Source organism: Staurois parvus, unplaced genomic scaffold, assembly GCF_062004578.1.
Source record: "Staurois parvus isolate SC_StPar_1 unplaced genomic scaffold, SC_StPar_1.0 ptg000942l, whole genome shotgun sequence".
NCBI classification, from domain to species: Eukaryota; Metazoa; Chordata; class Amphibia; order Anura; family Ranidae; genus Staurois; species Staurois parvus.
The window spans coordinates 365,657-389,396 of NW_028318738.1; the positions used below are offsets into that span (position 1 = coordinate 365,657).

At 47.2% G+C, this 23,740-nt stretch overlaps 1 pseudogene; it reads right to left on the reverse strand.

Annotated features, from left to right (window-relative positions):
* Nucleotides 1–1,152: 1,152 nt before the first annotated feature.
* LOC149441819 (uncharacterized) lies at nucleotides 1,153–23,698 on the reverse strand (annotated as a pseudogene).
* Between the last annotated feature and the right edge of the window lie 42 nt (nucleotides 23,699–23,740).

The following is a 23,740-nucleotide window of genomic DNA, read 5'->3' on the forward strand; positions in this document are numbered from 1 at the left end:
TAACACTGACCACTGCACTCTGTACACAGGGCTGTATATGATATACTCCTGAACATTGCACTCTGTACACAGACCTAAGATATAAACCTGACCATTGCACTCTGTACAAAGGGCTGTACATGACATGTTCCTAACCACTGCACTTTTTTTTCTGAGCCATGTATGACATGCTCCTGACCGATGACCACTTCTAAATGCTGGGCTATATAAGACATGATCTTACCCACTGTGACATACATGACATACTACTTCTGACTACTTCACTCTGTATAGGGACTGTATATCATATACTCCTGACCACTACACTCCTCGATGTAAATCACATACTCCTGACCACTACACTCTGTACTCTGGGATGGAAATCACATACTCCTGACCACTGCACTCTGTACTCTGAGATGTAAATCACATACTCCTGACCACTGCACTCTGGGATGTAAATCACATACTCCTGACCACTGCACTCTGTACTCTGGGATGTAAATCACATACTCCTGACCACTACACTCTGTACTCTGGGATGGAAATCACATACTCCTGACCACTACACTCTGTACTCTGGGATGGAAATCACATACTCCTGACCACTACACTCTGTACTCTGGGATGTAAATCACATACTCCTGACCACTGCACTCTGTAATGGAAATCACATACTCCTGACCACTACACTCTGTACTCTGGGATGTAAATCACATACTCCTGACCACTACACTCTGTACTCTGGGATGTAAATCACATACTCCTGACCACTACACTCTGTACTCTGGGATGGAAATCACATACTCCTGACCACTGCACTCTGTACTCTGGGATGTAAATCACATACTCCTGACCACTGCACTCTGTACTCTGGGATGTAACTCCTGACCACTGCACTCTGTACTCTGGGATGTAACTCCTGACCACTACACTCTGTACTCTGGGATGTAACTCCTGACCACTACACTCTGTACTCTGGGATGTAAATCACATACTCCTGACCACTGCACGTTGTTTGCAGGGCTGTATGAAGTAGTCTCCTGACCCCTGCACTCTGGGCCATTATTCATGGTGAACCAGAAACTGGATGACCTGTAAAGTCTTGTGAAGTGTCTCCTGTGAGAAATGTTTGGGCCCCAAAGATCTCCATCGTGGCCCCGACACACACAATTCTTTTCACTCAATAAATTCTTTATTATAGTTTTACTTCTAACAAGATTGTAATCATAGAATCAGGAAATAGTAAAGGAAGGAATCTGATTGGTCAGGAAGATCCCTTGTCTGGAATGTGGGGGCGGAGTCATTATTATTGGTGTACAATACAATACACAACGTGTTCCATTATTATAACAAAGTATTGTAGAAAAGATCCCAACATGTGACATGGCTGAATGAATGCTGGTCATATTAGTTCATCTATTCTCTAAGTGGGGTGGTAACTATTGGGCCAATCCCTTTTACAAACCACACAAAATATCGCCCTTCAAAGTGAAAACAGAAATGATTTGCACAAAATCAAAGAGTAGAAATATTTTCCGGTGGATCCCCTCTACCCAGACCCCATATGTAGACATAGAACAACAAGCTGTGTTCCCTCTCGTGCCGCACTCCTCCAACCACCCAAACCCACACAGAAGTCAAGGGAAATAATGAGAGGAAAGTTCCCCCCTAGTTTGGGGCGGAGTTCTCCTTCCCTCCTGTTGGGGGATGGGAGAAGGATGGACTGAAGACAGAGAGACGCTTCGGGGTCACCACTGTTCTGTAGAGCCTTGAAATGAAGGACATCAACTTCAGAAGTTCTTGTTGTCTGTGTAAAGTTCCCCGATAACGAGATCTGGGCTCTCCCGGCTTCTAGCTCTGTATCCCGCTATATCATTATCAGGAAACGCAACGCCGACACCCAAGAAGGGCTGAAGTTGTGTCCTTCATTTCCAGGATCTACTGACCACTCTGCACCCCGACATTTACTGCACTTCATCCATGTGTTTGGGGGCCTCTGATCTCCTTATCAACTGTTTCTTCCATGATGAAGATCAGCCATGGAGTATATCTGAGGTGTATATCAGGGTGTGCTTCTTCCGCACATGAGAGCTGGGATGTCCAGCAACATTCATCTAGAAGACATTTCCCGCACTCAAGGCACTAATATACCTCCAGGGTTGTGTGGGACCCCTGATGTAAAGGGAGACAGGACTTCAGTTTCCCTCACTCAGGACAGAAAGTGGCTTCTTCCTGTGTGAGATCTCTGATGTTTGTAAAGATTAGACTTCCTTGTAAAACATTTCCCACACTCAGGACAGGAATATGCCTTCTCCCCTGTATGAGATCTCTGATGTGTGTATAAATGGGACTTGTCTGAAAAACATTTCCCACATTCTGGACAGGAATATGCCTTCTCCCCTGTATGAGATCTCTGATGTGTGTATAAATGGGACTTGTCTGAAAAACATTTCCCACATTCTGGACAGGAATATGGCTTCTCCCCTGTGTGAGATCTCTGATGTTTGTATAGATGGGACTTGTCTGAAAAACATTTCCCACACTCAGGACAGGAATATGGCTTCTCCCCCGTGTGAGATCTCTGATGTCTGTGAAGACTGGACTTCAGTAAAAAACATTTCCCGCACTCAGAACAGGAATATGGCTTCTTCCCTGTGTGAGATCTCTGATGTGTGCACAGATAGGTCATCTTTGAAAAACATTTCCCGCACTCGGGACAGGAATACGGCTTTTCCCCTGTGTGAGATCTCTGATGTGAGTAAAGATTGGACTTCTCTGAAAAACATTTCCCGCACTCTGGACAGGAATACGGCTTCTCCCCCGTGTGAGATCTCTGATGTCTGTAAAGATTGGACTTGAGTGAAAAACATTTCCCGCATTCTGGACAGGAATATGCCTTCTCCCCTGTATGAGATCTCTGATGTGTGTATAAATGGGACTTGTCTGAAAAACATTTCCCACATTCTGGACAGGAATATGGCTTCTCCCCTGTGTGAGATCTCTGATGTTTGTATAGATGGGACTTGTCTGAAAAACATTTCCCACACTCAGGACAGGAATATGGCTTCTCCCCCGTGTGAGATCTCTGATGTCTGTGAAGACTGGACTTCAGTAAAAAACATTTCCCGCACTCAGAACAGGAATATGGCTTCTTCCCCGTGTGAGATCTCTGATGTGTGCACAGATAGGTCATCTTTGAAAAACATTTCCCGCACTCAGAACAGGAATACGGCTTTTCCCCTGTGTGAGATCTCTGATGTGAGTAAAGATTGGACTTCTCTGAAAAACATTTCCCGCACTCTGGACAGGAATACGGCTTCTCCCCCGTGTGAGATCTCTGATGTCTGTAAAGATTGGACTTGAGTGAAAAACATTTCCCGCACTCAGAACAGGAATACGGCTTCTCCCCCCGTGTGAGATCTCTGATGTCTGTAAAGACTGGACTTCAGTGAAAAACATTTCCCGCACTCAGGACAGGAATACGGCTTCTCCCCCGTGTGAGATCTCTGATGCGTGTATAGATGGGACTTCACTGAAAAACATTTCCCACACTCAGGACAGGAATACGGCTTCTCACCTGTGTGAGATCTCTGATGTGTGTAAATACTGGACTTCTCTGAAAAACATTTCCCACACTCAGGACAGGAATACGGCTTCTCCCCCGTGTGAGATCTCTGATGTCTGTGAAGACTGGACTTCAGTAAAAAACATTTCCCGCACTCAGAACAGGAATATGGCTTCTTCCCCGTGTGAGATCTCTGATGTGTGCACAGATAGGTCATCTTTGAAAAACATTTCCCGCACTCGGGACAGGAATACGGCTTTTCCCCTGTGTGAGATCTCTGATGTGAGTAAAGATTGGACTTCTCTGAAAAACATTTCCCGCACTCTGGACAGGAATACGGCTTCTCCCCCGTGTGAGATCTCTGATGTCTGTAAAGATTGGACTTGAGTGAAAAACATTTCCCGCACTCAGAACAGGAATACGGCTTCTCCCCCCGTGTGAGATCTCTGATGTCTGTAAAGACTGGACTTCAGTGAAAAACATTTCCCGCACTCAGGACAGGAATACGGCTTCTCCCCCGTGTGAGATCTCTGATGCGTGTATAGATGGGACTTCACTGAAAAACATTTCCCACACTCAGGACAGGAATACGGCTTCTCACCTGTGTGAGATCTCTGATGTGTGTAAATACTGGACTTCTCTGAAAAACATTTCCCACACTCAGGACAGGAATACGGCTTCTCCCCTGTGTGAGATCTCTGATGTCTGTGAAGACTGGACTTCAGTAAAAAAACATTTCCCGCACTCAGAACAGGAATACGGCTTCTTCCCCGTGTGAGATCTCTGATGCGTGCACAGATAGGTCATCTTTGAAAAACATTTCCCGCACTCGGGACAGGAATACGGCTTTTCCCCTGTGTGAGATCTCTGATGTGAGTAAAGACTGGACTTCTCTGAAAAACATTTCCCACACTCAGGACAGGAATACGGCTTCTCCCCTGTGTGAGATCTCTGGTGTTTGTAAAGATTGGACTTACTTGTAAAACATTTCCCGCACTCAGGACAGGAATGTGGCTTCTCCTCCATGTGAAATCTTTTATGCACATTAAGATGGGATTTAGAACTGAAACATTTCCCGCACTCAGTACAGGAGAACCTCTTCCCTGTTGGAAGGCCGGCCCGGTCCCGCACAGTCTGAGGTCCCTCAGGATACGAGGAATCCGATGGTCCATCTACACTGGGTGGTGCCGGATGGACATTGGAGGGAGCCGGGTTTTCTCCTGGACTATACTGTGTGATGTCCTCATCTTCTACTTTCCAGTCTGGAGACAAAGTGAGACAATCCTCGGAGGTTTTCCTCATCTCCCGGCCATGGACTAAAATACAAAGAGGATTACTAGACAGGAGCTGATTGGTTCAAATCCCCCCAAATGTCAGGACGGGACAGATCCCTCCAAATGTCAGGACGGTACAAATACCCCCAAATGTCAGGACGGTACAAATACCCCCAAATGTCAGGACGGGACAAATCCCTCCAAATGTCAGGACGGTACAAATACCCCCAAATGTCAGGACGGGACAAATCCCCGTTCCCCCAACCAGGACTCCGCCCACATGAGGCAGCTTGGTCTCTGAGGAGCTTACAATTCCACCCTCAAGGGAACTAGGAAATGGCTCCTCTGATCTCCTACCAGGTCATTTCTTTATTCATGGACCTTAGTCAGAGACTGAGGAAACAACCAGAACTGTCTTTTATAGGAGGGACAGTGATGAGGGGATTATAGGACGAGGGTCCCCACCCCCTCTATCACTCATCGCCATCTTCCCAACACAAGAAGTACTGCACTTCCTTATTTAGTCCATGATTTAGTCATGAAGAACAGCGGGGCTGAGCCCCACCAGAGGTCAGAGAGTGAGGATGGGGGGAGAACAACCAAGATGAAGACTGGACTGATCCTGAAGACCACCATCATTGGGGTATTGACTCCTCCCTCATTATCACTTTCTGTTTAAGGGTCCAAAGTTGGAGGATGTTATCACATTATTATCACCATGTAAAAGTCTGTGCTCCAATCACATCATCCGATATAAAATGTCCAGCTGGGAGGAAATGGGGGGAACAAAAGAGACTCCATATTATGTGTATATATATAGCAGTGGGGGGAGGGGGAGAGCAGAAGTCAGGACTATGTAATGTACAACATAGAGTATATAATGCAGGGGTCAGGAGTATGTAATGTACAACATAGAGTATATAGTGCAGGGGACAGGAGTATGTAATGTACAACATGGAGTATATAGTGCAGGGGTCAGGAGTATGTAATGTACAACATAGAGTATATAGTGCAGGGGTCAGGAGTATGTAATGTACAACATAGAGTATATAGTGCAGGGGTCAGGAGTATGTAATGTACAACATAGAGTATATAGTGCAGGGGTCAGGAGTATGTAATGTACAACATAGAGTATATAGTGCAGGGGTCAGGAGGATGTAATGTACAACATAGCTTATATAGTGCAGGGGTCAGGAGTATGTAATGTACAACATAAAGTATATAGTGCAGGGGTCAGGAGTATGTAATGTATAATATAAATTATACAGTGTAAGGGTCAGGACTCATAATATTGTTATTCAGCAATCAGTGGTGGCCTAGATGTCCACATGAGACAAGCTGCAGAGGTCCCACACCGCTGCCTCCCATCTCCTGAGTCTGCACTCAGTGACTTGGGGCTGAGACACTACAGACATATCCCTCCACCTGGCACAGCCAGCAGACAACAAAGTAACCCTGGCAGAAATGATTGGTCACAGATTTTACTAGACCTGACATGTGGCAAAAGACCCAATACACATGTCCCAGGTCAACCAACACCTATGTGGAACATCAACATTTTTCTGCCAGCTGATCCCCAGAACCTCCATAAATCCAGTCTAGATACATAAATTGTGTCTGCAGCACAGAGAAGGAAGATTATCCGAGAGAAATCCAGGAATACAGGACGGGGAACACAGCTCAGGAAAGTGACCAGGGGATTACAGGCTGATATCACCCAGTCCCCGCCCTACTCTGGACCAATCAGTGAGCAGTATGGGTGGAGGAATGGATTTAGTGTTCATGACCCACCTGTGCTGATCTCTGTAGGAGTGTCCTCCTCTATAAATGTCCCCGTTATTCCATCCTCCTCCATAGACTGCTGATCATCCCTCACATACGCCTCTTCTTCTTCTGCTTTCACCTCAAATTCTATATCGATTGGATCTCCACTCTAAATCAAGGAAATGAGAGAAAATATCATCTGTAAAATGTAAGATTTATGATTGTGACATCACACACAAAATCCACACATTGTCTCCCTTCACAGAAGCAGATCACATGTGATATGTGGGTATATTTCCCCTAAATACCGCATGCCATCCTGAAACTGTCCATTTCCTATCCCGTGTTGCGGTATTGACCACAAACACTGAACACGCTCAGTAAATACCGCATGAACAGGCGTTACATTCACAGAAGGAAATAAAGAATGAAATGCATGCGGTCATTAATTAGTGGTGGAGACATGCGGCATTCAGGAAATGTGTACTGCTTGGGAAAGAGTGGGCGGCCGCTGGCATCCTTAACAACCAGTAAACAACATGGTTGTTAGGGAGCAAACGGCCGCTGTGTCTTAACCAACCGATAAATTAAAAAAAAAAAAAATATTTACCGGCAACAAAATATTAAGAAAAAGGCGTGGGGTCCCCCTCCCGGGTCTGGTATGGATTTTGAGGGGGACCCCTTGTCAAAATGAAAGAAATACATACCAGACCCCTATCTGAGCATGCAGCCCAGAAGGTCAGGAAAGGGGGGGGATGAGCAAGCGACCCCCCCTCCTGAAACATACCAGGCCACGTGCCCTTAACATGGAGTGGATGTTCTGTTGCAGGGGGGGGTTTGCTCCCCCAAAGCACCTTGTCCATGTTGATGAGGACAAGGGAATCTTCCCCACAACCCAGGCTAGTGGCTGTGGGGGTTTGCAGGCAGGAGACTTATACAATTTAACAAGGGGGCCCTCAGATCCCTCACCCCATGTGAATGAGTATGGGGTACATGGTACCCCTAGTTATTAACCCCAAAATATATGACAGTTTTTGACAAGTCCTTTATTAAAAAAACAAAAATAAAGCAAAATGCCCCCCCGGTGTAGATCCATCATCAATCACGATGCTCGCTGTCACCGCTGACTCGGAAAGAAAAGCTCCGCTCCCAATGAAGACTCCCCTCTGTCTGACAGCTCTGCTGCCTCCTGCCACTAAATATACTAAGGGACGGTGCCACTCGGTGATGTCACTGACTGGGGCATGTTGTATTGGTGATGTTACTGACCGGGGCATGTTGTATTGGTGACATCACTGATCGGGGCATGTTGTATTGGTGATGTCACTGACTGGGGCATGTTGTATTGGTGATGTCACTGACCAGGGCATGTTGTATTGGTGACATCACAAGAGGGCCACCCAGTGATGTCACAGGGTATTAGCGCTCCTTAGTTTATTTAGAAGTGGGAGGCGGCGAAGCTGTGAGATGGCAGGAGGGGAGCTTTGTTTTTTCGTCGAGTCAGCCAATGACAGCGAGTATCGTGATTGGATCATCGATGGATCTACATCAGGGGGATATTTTTCTTTATTTTTGTTTTGTCAAAAATTTCTTCCAGTGTTCTATTACACTTTTTTTGGTGAATGAATAGGGGTACTATGTACTCTATACTCATTCACATTGTGGGGGGCCGCCTTGTTAAAGGTGGCTTCTAGATTCCAATAAGCCCCCCACCCACAACTACTGCCCAGGGTTGCAGGGAAGGGACCCTTGTCCCCATCGACATGGGGATAAGGTAATTTTGTGGGGGCAGAGCGCCCCTATCCCCAAGCATGCACCCCATGTTTAGAGTATGTGGCCTGGTATGGTTCAGGAGGAAGGTGGGCACTCACTAACCATCTGGTATTGATTTTGGAGGGGAGCCGACACCTTTATTTTTATTATTTTGGCATCGGGGTTCCCATCAACATCCATACCAGACCTGTCACAGCTGTCAGCGGGGAACTTGGCAGCCGTCTGCTCCTTGTTTACTGGTTGTCGAGGACACTGGCGGCTGCCCTCTCCTTAACAACAAGCTATTTACAAGTGTTGCTATGGACACCAGTGGTAAATTACCCGCAGGCTTCACTACTAAAAAACAGCATGCAGCATCTTACTACATACTGGGATACGGGAAGATACCGCTTTGTGATTGGAGCCCATACTCTCTACAAGTCCATGTTCTAGATTCTCCATCCCACCAACCTTGTAATAGTGAGGGATGGTGTGACCTTCCTGTGTGGAATCCCGGGAATACAGAGGATGGGGACATCTCTCTGGTGGGTTCCTGGTATTAGGTGGCTCCATCATATCCTTGTATCCTTCTGAAAACTCCTCCATCACTCCATACTCCTCATCCTCCTCTTTATACTCTTCTTTAACATCAATATTATCATCCCCGAGGATTCCACTCTGAAAGATATAATAAAACATTCATTGTAACAAACATGCTGTGTATAAATCACAACTACCAATAATTGTCATCATCTACCTGATGATGGTGAGGGATGGTGTGACCTTCCTGTGTGGAATCCTGGGAATACAGAGGACGGGGACATCTCTCTGGTGGGTTCCTGGTATTAGGTGGCTCCATCATATCCTTGTGTCCTTCTGAAAACTCCTCCATCACTCCATACTCCTCATCCTCCTCTTTATACTCTTCTTTAACATCAATATTATCATCCCCGAGGATTCCACTCTGAATATATAATAAAAATGACATCAATGGTAACAGTGTGTCAAGGTCCTACCTTTTCCCTGAGGTTATGTTACTCCATGTGCTGGCGTCCATCTTGGATTTCTGCTGAGCATGGTGGGAATCCTTTATGCCTTCAGGTCTCTGAGGTCCATCCCCCAGAGGGGTGTGGCTGATGACATATAAGCCTGTGGTCCGCACATGCTCTTTGCACTTGTGTCGCTATTACTCTGTTCTGACTCTCGTGACTCTCCTGGTATTCTGATTCGGCTTGTGACTTGACTATTCTTTGTATTCTCCTTTGATCTGACCCTCTGTTACTGAACCCGGCTCGTGACCTGTGATTCTCGTCTGCTGTCCTGTACCGTTTTGTCCCGTTGTTGTTGACCCGGCCTGCCTGACTACTCTTTTGTCTTTTCCACCAGCTACACGCCATTGGCGGCGGCCATTACCGCAACTGAGGTGTCTCAGGGGCCGCAACCTGGTTCCTGGCTGCGTCAAGTCCATCCCCACCATCAGGGGCCCTGGTGAAGGGCAGCCTGGGACTTAGATTCCGCGCCCTGAGGGACTTCGGTCTTTGGGTGGTGGTTGTCGTCAGCCAGTGCGTTACTTTGTTAGGCCTGCCTGTCCGTTCCTCACCTCCTGCCCTGACATTACACAAGTGCCATGAATCCTGACGGTGCAGGCACGCCTTCGCTCCCAACGCTAGTCGCCAGACTCAATCAACAGGATCACCTGTTGGATCAGTTCGCTCAGGCGTTGCAAACTCTGCTTGCACGCACTGCACACCTTGCTCCTGGTGCTATTAGGTCGGTAGTCGCTCCGGTGGTCTCTCCCGCTGATTCTCCGCTTATTGCGTCCACCACCTCGACGGCTGCATCAGCGGTGCCCAGAGGTATGACTGGTTCTGCCCCTCTTTCACAGCGCTTTGGGGGTGAGCCGAGTCAGTGTCGTGGGTTCCTCAACCACGTAGGTATTTATTTTGAACTAATACCCCACGCCTTTCCGTCTGAGAGGTCAAAGGTGGGGTTCCTAATTTCACTACTCTCAGACAAGGCCTTGGCCTGGGCAAATCCCTTATGGGAGAGGAACGACCCGGTGATTCAAGATTTTTCCGGTTTTGTTGATGCCTTCCGTAGAGTATTCGACGTACAGTCTCGTTCCGCCTCGGCTGCCAAGCTGCTCATGACCATGCATCAGGGTTCACGGACCGTGGCCGAGTACGCCATAGAGTTTCATACCCTGGCGGCAGAGGTGGGTTGGAACAATGAGGCTCTGGTGGCTGCGTTTTCCCATGGTCTTTCTGACACACTGAAGGACGAGATTGCAGCTAAGGAACTGCCTGTGGAGTTGTTGGAGCTCATCTCTTTCCTGATCCTGATTGACACCAGGCTCAGGGAGAGGCCTTCACTCAAGGAACGCCTGCGGAGGCCTTCCAATCGACTGGCACCTGCGTTTTCTGTCCCACCCGTTCCTCCCTCTCCTCCCACACCTCCTGGGGATAGCTTGTCTGGTGGGGAGCCCATGCAGCTGGGGTTTGCTCGCCTTTCCGAGGGAGAGCGGGCCGCTCGGCGTCGGGAGGGTCGCTGCCTGTACTGTGGCCTCAGTGGGCACTTTCAGCAGTCTTGTCCGGTCTGTCCGGGAAACACTCGCACCTGAGATCATGTCGGGGACAGATCTTGGGTGGAGTTTCCTCGTCCCTGGCGTTCCGCAAGGATAAGCCACTGATCACCGTGGTCCTTTCTTGGACGGAGGGCTCAGTGACGGCCCAGGCGTTGGTAGATTCTGGGGCCGGAGGGTTGTTCTTGGACAGCTCGTTTGCTGCACAACACTCCATTCCCCTGCAGGCTCGTGTTACCCCATTGGTTCTCGAAGCAATAGATGGCAGGCCCCTGCAACCGCCGCAGGTTACCCACGAGACTCTGCCGATAGATTTAGCCATTGGGGCTGTTCATAGGGAGTTGGCCTGTTTTCAGGTGATTTCTTCTCCGCACTATTCGGTGGTTTTGGGGTATCCCTGGCTCCAGAAGCACAATCCAACCTTCAATTGGCAAACAACCGAGATTCTCTCATGGTCTCCAGTGTGGGGCGGGTGCATCCGTGGGCCGGTTAAGGTGTTGTGTGCCTCCTCGGACTCTGCATTGCCCACCGACTATGGGGAGTACCGGGACGTGTTTGATAAGGTACGCACTGGTGCCTTACCACCGCATCGTCCTTACGACTGCGCCATATCCTTGCAACCCGGGGCCACTCCTCCACGTGGCAGGGTGTACCCTCTATCGGTTGCGGAGAATAAGGCCATGGAGGAGTACGTTGTGGATGCGCTTTCCCGGGGGCACATTCGTAAGTCTACTTCTCCAGCAGGAGCAGGTTTTTTTTTCGTAGAGAAGAAAGGTGGGGAATTGAGGCCTTGCATCGATTATAGGGGTCTCAATCGGATTACCATTAAAAATGCATACCCAATTCCCTTGATTACTGAGTTGTTCGACCGCCTAAAGGGAGCAACAGTCTTTACCTAACTCGACCTTAGGGCGGCGTACAACCTCGTACGGATCAGACAGGGGGATGAGTGGAAGACCGCGTTTAACACCAGAACCGGGCACTATGAATACCTGGTGATGCCCTTCGGGTTGTGTAACGCGCCCGCGGTTTTTCATGAATTCATAAACAATGTCCTTTGTGATTTGTTGCAGCAGTACGTAGTGGTTTACCTGGATGACATCTTGGTTTACTCTACCTCCATGGAGTCCCATGTCCAGGATGTCAAGCGGGTGCTGGAACGATTACGTGAGAACAAACTCTCTTGTAAACTCGAGAAGTGCGAGTTCCATCGATCCCAAGTTGCCTTTTTGGGCTACATCATTTCCGCGGAGGGATTCTCCATGGACCCTCAGAAGGTTGCGGTGGTTCTGCAGTGGCCTCGTCCCAATGGTCTTCGGCCCATTCAGCGCTTTCTGGGTTTTGCCAACTACTATCGGAAGTTCATCAGGAACTTCTCCACATTGGCAAAGCCTCTCTCTGACCTAACCAAGAAGGGGAGTAACTCTCACGAGTGGCCATCCGAGGCCATCGTAGCTTTCGAGGCTCTGAAAGCCGCCTTTGCTTCGGGCCGATTCTTTCGCATCAGAATCCTGGGTTGCCCTTCGTCCTCGAGGTTGATGCTTCCGAGACGGGAGTAGGGGCTCTCCTGTCTCAGCGTCGGTCGCACGATGGACCCCTACTTCCCTGCGGGTTCTACTCTAGGAAGCTTTCCTCTGCAGAGTGCAACTACCAGATTGGAGATAGGGAGTTGTTGGTCATCATTCTGGCTCTCAAGGAATGGAGGCACCTGCTCGAGGGCTCCGCGGTTCCGGTCCTCATTCTTACCGATCACAAGAACCTGACTTATCTTTCGGAGGCCAAGAGATTGACACCCCGCCAGGCCAGATTGGCTCTGTTCTTGTCACACTTCAACTATGTGGTCTCCTATTTGCCTGGTTCCAAGAATGTCAGGGCTGATGCGATATCACGGCAATACTCTGAGTTGTCCAGGGAAGACTCTGAGCCAATCTCAGTTATACCTCCAGATCAGATCCTGGCTGCCATTCACACCAGTCTGACCTCTCCTCTTGGGGATCAGATTTTGGCGGCTCAAACTGATGCTCCTCCTGGAAGGCCGGATGGTAGATGTTTCATACCCGAGGGATTGCGCACCCGCCTGCTGCGTACCTACCATAACGCCAAAACTGCCGGGCATCAGGGGAAGAACCAGCTGTGCTGGGTCGTCTCTCGCTTATTCTAGTGGCCAACCCTCCGTGCCGACATTGCCTCTTATGTAGCGGCATGTTCGATCTGTGCCCAGAATAAGTCTCCACAGCATCTCCCTTTGGGTCTTCTGCAACCCTTTCCCAATGGGGAGCGTCCTTGGTCACACCTAGGTATGGACTTTATTGTAGACCTCCCGGTGTCTCGGGGTCATACAGTCATCCTCATAATCGTCGATCGGTTTTCCAAGATGTGCCATTGCATTCCACTCAGGAAATTACCAACAGCGCAAGAACTGGCCACGGTCTTTTCCAGGGAGATTTTTCGCCTGCATGGGTTGCCTAAGGTGATTGTCTCGGACCGCGGGAGTCAGTTTGTGTCCAGATTCTGGCACGCCTTCTGCTCCCAATTGGGTATTAGTCTCTCTTTTTCATCAGCCTACCACCCGCAGTCCAATGGGGCTGCGGAGCGTTCCAGTCAGGCCTTAGAACAATTCCTTCGGTGTTATATCTCGGACCATCAGGACGATTGGGCCGATCTCCTGCCTTGGGCAGAGTTTGCCAGGAACTCGGCGGTCAACTCCTCCTCCGGGATGTCTCCCTTCATGGCCAACTATGGGTTCCAATCCGCAGTATTACCTGAGAGGTTCTCACCACAGGACATTCCGGCTGTGGAGAACCATCTTGCTGCCCTGCGTTCTTCATGGGGGCAGATCCAGAGGGCCTTGAGGGACTCGGCTCAGTGTCAGAAGTTCCAGGCTGATCGCAGACGGTTGCCCGCTCCTTCATACCAGGTCGGCAATCGGGTGTGGTTGTCTACTCGCAACCTCAATCTTTGGGTGCCCACACCCAAACGAGCTCCCCGTTTTGTTGGTCCTTTCCGCATTCTCCGCAAAGTGAATCCGGTGGCCTATGCCCTTGCCCTTCTGCCTGGGATGCGGATCTCCAATATCTTTCATGTATCCCTGTTGAAACCTCTGATCTGCAATTGCTTCACTACCTCTCTGCCTCGGCCCCGTCCCATCTAGGTTGATGGTCATGAGGAGTATGAGGTGAGCCGGATCCTGGACTCTCGATTGGTGCGCGGTCGATTACAGTTCCTGGTTCATTGGCGCGGTTATGGTCCCGAGGAGCGTTCCTGGGTTCCTTCCGCGGATATCCATGCTCCTGCTCTCCTCCGCGCTTTTCATACCCGCTTTCCTCAGAAACCTTTTGTTGAGCCGCGGAGGGGGAGGGGCCCTTGAGGAGGAGGTACTGTCAAGGTCCTACCTTTTCCCTGAGGTTATATTACTCCATGTGCTGGCGTCCATCTTGGATTTCTGCTGAGCATGGTGGGAATCCTTTATGCCTTCAGGTCTCTGAGGTCCATCCCCCAGAGGGGTGTTGCTAATGACATATAAGCCTGTGGTCCGCATATGCTCTTTGCACTTGTGTCTTGTGTCGCTATTACTCGGTTCTGACTCTCGTGACTGTCCTGGAATCTGACTCGGCTTGTGACTCGACTATTCTTTGCGTTCTCCTTTGATCTGACCCTCTGTTGCTGAACCCGGCTTGTGACCTGTGATTCTCGTCTGCTGTCCTGTACCGTTTTGTCCCGTTGTTGTTGACCCGGCCTGCCTGACTACTCTTTTGTCTTTTCCACCAGCTACACGCCATTGGCGGTGGCCATTACCGCAACTGAGGTGTCTCGGGGGCCGCGACCTGGTTCCTGGCTGCGTCAAGTCCATCCCCACCATCAGGGGCCCTGGTGAAGGGCAGCCTGGGACTTAGACTCCGCGCCCTGAGGGACTTTGGTCTGTGGGTGGTGGTTGTCGCCAGTCAGTGCATTACTTTGTTAGGCCTGCCTGTCCGTTCCTCAGATCCTGCCCTGACACAGTGCAGATAATGTACATAAACCATTCATTGTAACAAACATGCTGTTTATAAATCACAACTACCAATAATTGTCATCATCTACCTGATGATGGTGAGGGATGGTGTGACCTTCCTGTGTGGAATCCCGGGAATACAGAGGACGGGGACATCTCTCTGGTGGGTTCCCATGACTGGATCCATCTGTAGGAAACACACACACTGACTGAATCCATTGTTTCTATGTGTTTATCAGATGATGGGGGATCTAGGTGGATCCTCCGTACTGCTCTCTCCTTTACAATAAAGTCTCCTCTTACCCGGTGATGTGAGGGGCGGCTGATTGTCCATCATGACGTCCTTGTAGAGGTCCTTGTGTCCTTCTAAATACTCCCACTCCTCCATGGAGAAATAGACAGTGACACCCTGACACCTTATAGGAACCTGACACACACAATGATACAGTCACCATCCAGACACATCCCTTGTCTGTTACTGGAGAATGTCCCAGAATTCCCGGCACCGCTCACCTCTCCTGTCAGCAGCTCAGTGATCTCTCTGGTGACTTCTAGAATCTTCTTCTTCTTTCTCTCTTCTATCAGGGAGGGAGGTGGAGGCAATGTGATGTCATATGATCTCCAGACTTCACAGGAGGAAAACTCTACATCTGAACACAAATAGTCACATCAAATGATATTCCCAGAATCCTCCTCACCTCTCCATTCAGGTCTCCATTTTATTAAAGCCCCACTTCAGGCTGAGGTATAATTCCCCCCCACAGGACCCCCACACTACACAGGGTATAGGCTTGTTGCAGCATTCTGATGTCATTACATACAACGCAGGACCAACAGTCCCACTTTACATGTGAGGATACCAAGGGGCCCCACATCCTAAGAGCATCAGAAAAATGCCAGATGGAGGGACATTGGGAGGAGGAGCTGTGAGGTCAGTGTGATGTCATAGGATTCTCTGACTCTGGATGGAGGGACATTGGGAGGAGGAGCTGTGAGGTCAGTGTGATGTCATAGGATTCTCTGACTCTGGATGGAGGGACATCAGGAGGAGGAGCTGTGAGGTCAGTGTGATGTTTCCTCCCCCCAGGGTCACTGCAGGTGTGGAGAAAAGCTGTGTAAGAGGATATGGAGGAGAGATGAGGAGGAGATCCAGGAATCAGGAGAAAGGTCAGGGCAAGCAACAGACGAGCGCATCCAAGAGACCAAGCCGGGGTCACTACACAGAAAATCAATCCAAGGAAACAACAGGCAGGACGAGGAATAGCAAGAAGGAGCTGAGAGACAAATGAGAATATTGCTCAGCCAATGGGAGATGATCTCAGCATGACTTCCATCATGAAGGAGATGAGGGGGAGGGGAGGAAGTCACTGAAGGTGACCATAGATCCATGGAAATTCAGCTGGTTCAGCAGGGATCGCTCACATTTCCATCCATGTGTGGCCACTGCCGGATAAAAGCCACTCCCCCAGCGGCTGCAGCCAATAGCTTCAGTGCTGATCTGTGTATTCTGAGAGCTGAGGAGTCCCCCCATTGTCAGAATACAAGAGTGCAGCGGGGAGGATTCCCCCATCCACCTCCAATGTGTGGATGGGGGAATCACTTCAGTTTTTATGGTCATCCCGCTGGCTGAACGATAAAACTGAACCATGTAGGCCAGCTTTGGGAGCAAATATATTATCATCAACTCCTCCCCCTGAAGGGGTTCATCTACGTATTACCTCCTCTGCTGCCAGATCCAGGAATGTCTCCTCTCTACTTCCTCATTCATGGAACTTCCTGTCTGTACCTAACATCACTTCCTGACTGTACCTGACATCACTTCCGGTCTTCCATAGAGACTTCCTGTCTGAGTAGAAGTGAGATCCCCACCTTGTGGAGCTCAGAGGAACTGCAGCCCTGAGAAGTGTCTGGTAGCCCCTTTGATTTTGCAGTAAATGTGATTGCATTAGTCCCGTTGATTTTCGTATTTCCATGTAATAAAAGGTTTCACATGATGTCGGGTTCCCCTTTCTCTCCTCCCTGAGTGTGTATTTAGAGGCGGAGCTCTTGCTGGAATGGCGGTCGGAGGCAGAGTCTAGTTACACATAGCGTGGGTTTTATCCATTTATAGTGATGACATCATTGCCCAAATCTGGGGGTCACCAGCCATTTCCACCCTTTACTCCCAGCTGGGGGGCTTTGTATCCATATACCAGATGTTCTGCAGGACTAAATCTGCAATGTTACTGCAAAATCAAAGGGGCCAAAATCCCTCCCCCGAGCAGTCATATATTTCTGTCCCCCTTGGTGGGAGTGGAGGTGACCCCTCTATAAGGATCTACAGTCCATACACACCCAGCACAAGGCCGGGGTCACACTACCAGACGCTTCTCGGGGCTGCAGTTCCTCTGAGCTCCACAAGGTGGGGATCTCACTTCTACCCAGACAGGAAGTCTCTATGGAAGACAGGAAGTGATGTCAGGGACAGACAGGAAGTGATGTCAGGGACAGACAGGAAGTGATGTCAGGTACAGACAAGACTTTCAGTGTGGAAGCGAAGCTGAGAGGAGACGTTCCTGGAAGTGGCAGCAGAGGAGGTAATAAGATGTTATGTTCTATTTACACCCAGTAACCCCCCATCATATCCGTCCTCTTCCTCCATAGTCACTGTGACGTCTTTTATCTCCAGCAGATGATGATACACACACATATAGTGTGGGAACCCAGATTATCCCCTTCAGGGGGAGGAGTTGATGATAATATATTTGCCCCCAAAGCTGGCCTACATGGTTCAGTTTTATCGTTCAGCCAGCGGGATGGCCATAAAAACTGAAGTGATTCCCCCATCCACACATTGGAGGTGGATGGGGGAATCCTCCCCGCTGCACTCTTGTATTCTGACAATGGGGGGACTCCTCCGTTCTCAGAATACACAGATCAACACTGAAGCTATTGGCTGCAGCCGCTGGGGGAGTGGCTTTTATCCGGCAGTGACCACACATGGATGGAAATGTGAGCGATCCCTGCTGAACCAGCTGAATTTCCATGGATCTATGGTCACCTTCAGTGACTTCCTCCCCTCCCCCTCATCTCCTTCATGATGGAAGTCATGCTGAGATCATCTCCCATTGGCTGAGCAATATTCTCATTTGTCTCTCAGCTCCTTCTTGCTATTCCTCGTCCTGCCTGTTGTTTCCTTGGATTGATTTTCTGTGTAGTGACCCCGGCTTGGTCTCTTGGATGCTCTCGTCTGTTGCTTGCCCTGACCTTTCTCCTGATTCCTGGATCTCCTCCTCATCTCTCCTCCATATCCTCTTACACAGCTTTTCTCCACACCTGCAGTGACCCTGGGGGGAGGAAACTTGGCACCAGCATGCCGCCAAATCCATCCCCACCATTAGGGGCTCTGGAAACAATTGTCTGCTATTTACACTCCGTTCCTCCGCACGTCACCTGATCACATGACAGCTTACTTCCACAGATTCCAGACAGATTTCTGGATGGTAAAGGCCAAAGGTCACTCTTCAGTTTAGGAGAGGTAGGACGCACCCAGGAACTAGGATTTGGTTTGCATGAGAGCCTCATATAGAAGACCCATCAAGTCTCCCCATCCAAATGTCCCTCCATCCAGAGTCTATATGTCCTATGACATCACACTGACCTCACAGCACCTCCCCCCAATGTCCCTCCATCCAGAGTCAGAGAATCCTATGACATCACACTGACCTCACAGCTCCTCCTCCCAATGTCCCTCCATCTGTTTTTTTCTGATGTTCTTGGGATGTCAGCAGGTACTTGTTATTCTCACTAGCACAGTGGGACTGTTTGTCCTGTCATATGTAATGACATCAGAATTGCTTACGCCAAGCTTTACCCTGAGTTATGTGGGGGTCCTGTGTTGAATTTTGGATCCATTTTTTATTGAACTGAATGTATCTGATATTTATAGCAATTATTACGGATTCTTTTTTGAGTTACCTCCATTGCTATTTTGTAAGAAATTTGGGCTTCAAAGACGTAAGTAATCTTCCTAGGAACATATTATGATATACTGCATTTCCATGATCCCTTTATAATTCTGTCATTTCCGTCATCCCTTTATAATTCTGTCATTTCCGTGATCCCTTTATAATCCTGTCATTTCCGTCATCCCTTTATAATTCTGTCATTTCCGTCATCCCTTTATAATTCTGTCATTTCCGTCATCCCTTTATAATTCTGTCATTTCCATGATCCCTTTATAATTCTGTCATTTCCGTCATCCCTTTATAATTCTGTCATTTCCGTCATCCCTTTATAATTCTGTCATTTCCGTCATCCCTTTATAATTCTGTCATTTCCGTCATCCCTTTATAATTCTGTCATTTCCGTGATCCCTTTATAATCCTGTCATTTCCGTGATCCCTTTATAATTCTGTCATTTCCGTCATCCCTTTATAATTCTGTCATTTCCGTGATCCCTTTATAATTCTGTCATTTCCGTCATCCCTTTATAATTCTGTCATTTCCGTGATCCCTTTAGAATTCTGTCATTTCCGTCATCCCTTTATAATTCTGTCATTTCCGCGATCCCTTTATAATTCTGTCATTTCCGCGATCCCTTTATAATTCTGTCATTTCCGTGATCCCTTTATAATTCTGTCATTTCCGTCATCCCTTTATAATTCTGTCATTTCCGCGATCCCTTTATAATTCTGTCATTTCCGCGATCCCTTTATAATTCTGTCATTTCCGTCATCCCTTTATAATTCTGTCATTTCCAGGAACCCTTTATAATTCTGTCATTTCCGTCATCCCTTTATAATTCTGTCATTTCCGTCATCCCTTTATAATTCTGTCATTTCCGTGATCCCTTTATAATTCTGTCATTTCCGCGATCCCTTTATAATTCTGTCATTTCTGTGAACCCTTCATAATTCTGTCATTTCCGTCATCCCTTTATAATTCTGTCATTTCTGTGAACCCTTTATAATTCTGTCATTTCCGTGAACCCTTCATAATTCTGTCATTTCCGTCATCCCTTTATAATTCTGTCATTTCCGTGATCCCTTTATAATTCTGTCATTTCCGTCATCCCTTTATAATTCTGTCATTTCCGTGATCCCTTTATAATTCTGTCATTTTCGTCATCCCTTTATAATTCTGTCATTTCCGTGATCCCTTTATAATTCTCTCATTTCCATGATCCCTTTATAATTCTGTCATTTCCGCGATCCCTTTATAATTCTGTCATTTCCGTGATCCCTTTATAATTCTGTCATTTCCGTCATCCCTTTATAATTCTGTCATTTCCGCGATCCCTTTATAATTCTGTCATTTCCGCGATCCCTTTATAATTCTGTCATTTCCGTCATCCCTTTATAATTCTGTCATTTCCGTCATCCCTTTATAATTCTGTAATTTCCGTCATCCCTTTATAATTCTGTCATTTCCAGGAACCCTTTATAATTCTGTAATTTCCGTCATCCCTTTATAATTCTGTCATTTCCGTCATCCCTTTATAATTCTGTCATTTCCGTGATCCCTTTATAATTCTGTCATTTCCGCGATCCCTTTATAATTCTGTCATTTCTGTGAACCCTTCATAATTCTGTCATTTCCGTCATCCCTTTATAATTCTGTCATTTCTGTGAACCCTTTATAATTCTGTCATTTCCGTGAACCCTTTATAATTCTGTCATTTCCGTCATCCCTTTATAATTCTGTCATTTCCGTGATCCCTTTATAATTCTGTCATTTCCGTCATCCCTTTATAATTCTGTCATTTCCGTGATCCCTTTATAATTCTGTCATTTCCGTCATCCCTTTATAATTCTGTCATCTCCGTGATCCCTTTATAATTCTGTCATTTCCGTCATCCCTTTATAATTCTGTCATTTCCGTCATCCCTTTATAATTCTGTCATCTCCGTGATCCCTTTATAATTCTGTCATTTCCGTCATCCCTTTATAATTCTGTCATTTCCGTGATCCCTTTATAATTCTGTCATCTCCGTGATCCCTTTATAATTCTGTCATTTCCGTCATCCCTTTATAATTCTGTCATCTCCGTGATACCTTTATAATTCTGTCATCTCCGTCATCCCTTTATAATTCTGTCATTTCCAGGAACCCTTTATAATTCTGTCATTTCCAGGAACCCTTTATAATTCTGTCATTTCCGTCATCCCTTTATAATTCTGTCATTTCCGTGAATCCTTTATAATTCTGTCATTTCCGTCATCCCTTTATAATTCTGTCATCTCCGTCATCCCTTTATGATTCTGTCATTTCCGTGATCCCTTTATAATTCTGTCATTTCCAGGAACCCTTTATAATTCTGTCATTTCCGTCATCCCTTTATAATTCTGTCATTTCCGTGAATCCTTTATAATTCTGTCATTTCCGTGAATCCTTTATAATTCTGTCATTTCCGTGAATCCTTTATAATTCTGTCATTTCCGTGAATCCTTTATAATTCTGTCATTTCCGTGATCCCTTTATAATTCTGTCATTTCCATTATCCCTTTATAATTCTGTCATTTCCGTGAACCCTTTATAATTCTATCATTTCCGTGATCCCTTTATAATTCTGTCATTTCCGTGATCCCTTTATAATTCTGTCATTTCCGTGATCCCTTTATAATTCTGTCATTTCCATGAACTCTTTATATTTCTGTAAATTTCTTCAAGTTACTGTTTAAATACAGTGACTATATTGTGGGAATTATTGCAGCTGTGTGTGCTACTTCCCCTACTGATGTAGTTCCCAGCCTTGCTATAACTTATGTCCATTTTGTAACCTTTATGATATTTATTTTGTTTCTATCTCTGTATACTACGCTGTTGCAGCACATTGCTGTATGATTATCAATCTTTATATGTGTATGCATCCTGCTGCTGTTTCCCCTCCTGGCCTCTGGGGTCTGGACCTTCTATTGCTCCCTTGTTTTTTCACTGGGCTGATGGGCCGTTTGGTTGGGCCTGATGTGCAGCCGGGTGGCCACGGTGTCCCTTGTGTATCCTTGCTAGGGTCCAAATGTCCGTGTCTTGGTAGGGACCTTCTGTCCCTCCCTGTGCAGACCTGTGATGTAGCATGAATGGCCATAGCACGCCGGTGTCATCACTGATGGCCGGACGCGGTGACGTCACGCGTCACGACACAGACGTGCCGCACCTGGGGCACTACATAGGTCTCGGTTCACAGCCGCCCAGTGCCATTCTTTCAGGGCTGGTAATCCCTACAGGTTATCAGATTTATGATCCTCGTGGCACAAACCTTATACCGTGCCCTTTTGCGGTTTTGGTCGTCTCCTCGCCGGACAAGTGCGTTTGTTCCATCAATTAAGCACCAATATAAACATTTTTTGGTAAGATACCTTTTTGAAATTGTTGGGATGAATAAGATATTACATTGTTTTATCTATATTTACACCCTTACACCTGCCTTCCAATGAATGGCTGGGCCTACTTTTTTGATACCCCCAAAGTGTTTGACGGGCTGGCCCAGGTGTATTATCCTGTGGCTCTATGGTGACTGGGAGTCATCTCCTCATAGCTGGGATGTCATTGTAGTTGATGCTATTATACAAGTGACTACTCTATGGAGGTGTTGTGTTACTTTCTTCCCCTCCCCCTCCCTTTTCTCCTTTTTTTGGACAGTTGTCAGGAGTCAGAGATATACACAGTAATGTTATGGGGGGTAAGAAATATGTAACAAACGTTTTGCGCTGCTACTAGAAAAGATGGGACTATTGGGACGCAGCGCACACCCGGCTATACCACTAGTAACAGACAACAGACAGAACATTGATGCTGCGCTAATCACAATAATGCCGCAGATATTCCAATACAAATCATGAGATGAGAAGACAACAGAGAATACACCAGAACATCATCAGTAAATGGAAGGAATATGGGAGAGAAGGGAAAGGTGAAATCATAAAAGTACAAAATGAGGAGCAAAAGGTGTAACAGACAAAAAATCGTGACCGCGGGCAAAACGCACGGAAATGATCCGGGAGAAATAAAATATGAACTCAATCCCAGTAATAGTGGGACATAGGAGTCCGTCACAACATACATGACATAACGTGAATACAACTGAGGAGAAAGTGGAGCAAAATGTGAAAAATACAAAATGAAGAGCTTAATATGAAAAGTGTACAAACCACTTATCACAGAAGAATGACAATAACAACGCACAGCGCGGCCAAACATTGTGACCGTGCGACTAAAGAGTCACCACAATGTGCAACAAAGGCCATGTGACATAAACCGACTAATAAGTGACCATAGAAATACCAGCAATAAATGTGGCAAACATATATAGAGTGCGGCTAGTATAAAAGAGGAAATGGTGATATAAACGCACAGCGACACCAAATGAATGGATTACTGAGTACCGAAAATACAATAACACAATGAAGAAATAAATAACATGTGACTAAAAAAATTTGTAAAAAAGACATAAAGTCCATGTGCAAAAATGTCCAACAAAAACACATAAAAAAACAAACCACAACGTGGATAGGTAAATGATTGTTGAATCCCACACCGGCTACATTGCCTCCTCACCTCTGTGCCCAGACCCCAAGGGGCCAAAAGGCTTTCAGGACACTCCCTGCAGGGGCCCTTTAAGTGGAATCCCAAATGGCGATGTAGGGATGATATCCCCTCACTGGTGGACCATACTGCTCAGCGGTGGTAATAGATCTTTCACCTTTGGACACGGAAATCCGCCAGTGCACAGAACTCCTGCCAGGGGATTGTTGGACCAGAAAGAACAGCCGGCTCACAGCACTCCCAGGAGACAAGAACAAGTCCTTCCATAGTGTGATGTTATAAATGAATCATTATATTGTAAAGACAAAT